This window comes from Phalacrocorax aristotelis, chromosome 4, assembly GCF_949628215.1.
Source record: "Phalacrocorax aristotelis chromosome 4, bGulAri2.1, whole genome shotgun sequence".
NCBI classification, from domain to species: Eukaryota; Metazoa; Chordata; class Aves; order Suliformes; family Phalacrocoracidae; genus Phalacrocorax; species Phalacrocorax aristotelis.
In genome coordinates, this window is record NC_134279.1 from 77,884,278 (window position 1) to 77,888,150 (window position 3,873).

Sequence of the window (3,873 nt, forward strand, 5' to 3'; positions counted from 1 at the left end):
ACCCCCCAGAACAACCAAAACAAAGCAGCTACCAGCACGGAAGCACCCAGGCAATGAGATGGGACTGGGGCAGCGCTGCAAACGAAGAGCAGGGATGGGTACGACCAAGAACTGCAGGTGATGAGTTGACCAAAGCACTGGCAGAGAAAACCAAACCCGATTTGGTTCCTCTCTCAGGCTCTCTACTCCTCTCTTTCCGCCCTACCTTTACATCCCCGACTCACTAAGCTGACCCAACTGGAAAATGTTGTCTTTCCTAGATACAGCCGCCGTTCGTTGGCTTCCAGTTGCAACTCAGAACATCTCTGACGTGTCACCTGCAAACAATTTTTCAGGGAGTTTTAATTATCTGGAAGATCTAAATATCTTAACAGTGAATTAAAATTTATTTGGGCTGAAGACAGAGATGACACATGCTGACATGTTTAAAGACCCCAGTGTTAACTCTACTTCATTAACAACATTAAATAGTCATCAGACAGTCAGTCCTGTGCTCATAGAGAAAATATTACAAATGTGAAGAGAATGAAGAACATAAATTCCACCTTTAATCAAAAACCCGAAGCAGGGATCTGCTTTTAAACAATTTTGGCAGCAAAAATATTTTACTACAAGAAAATGAGACCAAATCCTGAGAACTGGGACAGCCATCTTTTCTTGTCAGACAGCCAAACCTGAAGCCTCTGCTGCCCGTTGATAAATGGCAAGGATTGCCTTTCCTCCCCCATCCTCCCCTACGAGCAGTTGCTGACTGCGCAGCCCAGGAATACCGACAATAAACCACTTTCCAGAATTCTGTGGGGAACATTAAGAGCATTGTCATTTTGAAGGCAGTAAAACTGAGGACTGAAAATCTTAATTCAATCCTTTACCAGGTTAAAATATTGTCATACCCCTTTTTTCATTTGGACAGTTTTAATCTCGCCATATATCAAGATAAATTTCAGTAAACTAATATTGAAAGTACCTAAACCCCAGTTTTCCTAAGAGCCAGCCAACTCTGTACATACAGTTGCTGGGAGTTCACGAACGTAGAGTGTCTTGATATACTTTTTAAGCAACGTAGGTGCATCTCAACACATTTTTATGCACGATATGAAACCGTGACTCCCTGTTGTTATCTGATATTTATGATATAAACCAACAAGCCTGTACGAGAGTCTCAAAGCAAGACGACAGCAGCCCAGGTGCTATTTTGTTGTAGGTAGAGGAATTTTAAATCAGAAGTTGATTTGACACTTGGTGTTACTCTGCAATACAATGGCCAGTATGTGACACCTCAACTGAAGCATCGGCTGTTTGGCTGAGGCAATCCCGGCATGATCCAGCAGTGACTCAGGCAGTAAATAAGATTGGGCAGGACCTCAGGAGGTTAGGAAGTCCAACCTCCTGCTCAAAGCAGGGTCAGCTGTGACACCAGAGCAGGTTGCTCAGGCCTTTACGCAGTCTACGTTTTTATCTGATAGTCACCCCTTCCTCTCTTGTGGCAATTTTCCTTTCCCACCTACAAACATGCAGTAGTCAACAGCACAGAAATGTACATCAGTCAAGGCCAGACCAACTCGCAGGAGCAGAATATATGAATTAAAGCTTGAAATAGATGACGCTTTTTTCCCAGGCAGTTGGCATTTTCTTTCTTTGTAACAGTGAAAACCTATTTGTTGCCCTGTGGAGAAGAGAGGGTCTGGTTAATGAGAAAAAAAAAAAATAATTAACATCGGGAGACCTTGCCTGAATGTGCCGAGATGACCAAGGAGCCCATTGCAGTAAAGAATTTAACAAATGAAACCAGCATGCTAATGACCTAAGAAATGAGAAGATATCGGCATGTCTTTAAACATAATCTATAATAACACAAAGAGCAAGAATACAAACAAAAGCAGCAGTTTGGGCCTAAATCTGACAGAATGACAGTGACTTGTAAGCACCTATACATCGTGTATTCTCATGAAACAAATTTCTCTGTTTTCTTGTCCTGTTCCAGCAGTATGGGCACAGATGAAGCAACATTGTCTCAGACTCCAACCAAATGCTGGTTTTGCAGTCAACTTCGTCCACGTTTATTAGGAGCTTTGGTTGTACTGTGCTACAGAAAACAGTCATATCTGGCTTGTATTGCCACTTCCAAATACTGAAGTTGGGATAAGTATGTTAAGCAAGTGGTATTAGAGCTGAGGCATTTCTTTCAAGCATGCTTTTACAAGGCGCTTGCCAGTCAGATGAACAACTTTGGTCTGTAAGAATCATAGAATGGCTTGGGTTGGAAGGGACCTTTAAAGGTCATCTAGTCCAACCCCCCTGCAGTGAGCAGGGACATCCCCAACTAGATCAGGTTGCTCAGCGCCCCGTCCAACCCCACCTGGAATGTCTCTAGGAATGGAGCCTCCACTACCTCTCTGGGCAACCCATTCCAGTGCTTCACACCCTCACTGTAAAAAATTTCTTCCTTATATCCAGTCTAAATGTACTCTCCTTTAGATTAAAACCATTACCCCTTGTCCTGTCCAACAGGCCTTGCTAAATAGGTTGCCCCCATCTTCCCTACAGCCTCCCTTTAAGCACTGGAAGGCCACAATAAGGTCTCCCCACAGCCTTCTCTTCTCCAGGCTGAACAATCCCAACTCTCCCAACCTGTCCTCATACGAGAGGTGCTCCAGCCCTTGGATCATTTCTATGCCCTCCTCTGGCCCCGCTCCAACAGGTCCATGTCCTTCCCATGCGGAGGGCTCCAGAGCCAGATGCAGCACTGCAGGGGGGTCTCACCAGTGCAGAGTAGAGGGGCAGAATCACCTCCCTCGACTTGCTGGCCACTCTGCTTTTGATGTGGCCCAGGATACGGTTGGCTTTTTGGGCTGTGAGTGCACGTTGTTGGCTCATGTACAGCTTTTCATCCACCAGTACCCCCAAGTCCTTCCCTGCAGGGCTGCTCTCAGTCCCTTCATCCCCCAGCCTGTGTTGATACTGGGGGTTGCCCTGGCCCAGGTGCAGGACCTTGCACATCGCCTTGTTGAACCTCATGAGGTTCTCACATGCCCACCTCTCCGGTTTGTCCAGGTCTCTGGAGACCTGTAAGCCAACATAAAACTCAAGAGGAAGTTTACTGACCGAGTTAACAGCCTAATGACAGGCTAGATGTTGTGTTTCCGGCACACCAGGCTTCTTAATGCAGCCCTGTCTAAGTCGCTCCTCGGCACATACCGGTGAAATGTTTGGGGCAGCTGCGAGCTGCACCTCCCCCAGCCTGGCTGGAAGCGAACGCCCCTGTACCTCAGGCACCACAGTACAGCGCTGAGCCCCCCCCACCGCCTTCCCGCCACCGGGGGTGCTACCTCAGCGGCCACACTACACCCACCCCAGCGGGCCCAGGGCAGGCTTCGCCCTGTCCCCCCTCATGCCTGCTGTCCGCCGCCAGGCACCGGGCCCTGCGGCCGAGAAGGAGCCGTTCCGGCTCTCCGAGGCCTCCTGCGAGGCCGGGGCAGCCCCGGGGACAGCCAGCACCGACTAGTCGCGGCCCGGCCGCCTCCCCGCCACCCCCGCCAGCCTCCGCGTCGCCATGGCAACCGTCCCCCGCAGGCCCCCGCTCTTAGCTGCCACCTTCCTGCCTGAGTCGTAACACTTCAAGGATCCCCTCTCCCCAGCCTACTCCCCCACCGCCCGCCACACCTAACCGAAAAGCCGAAAGCCCAGCGCTGCCCGGGACCGCCGAGGCCACCCTAAGGCACCGGTAGAAGCGTCCTTCTCGTCCCCCTCCCCGTCTCCTCCCGCCAGTAGGCGAGGGCTGCCCGCTGCGCTGCCTGATTAATAATCGCTGCTCCTCCCTTCGCGGGCTGCGGGGAGGTCCTTGGTTAAGGTGTCTGCGGTGCTGCCTGTGCC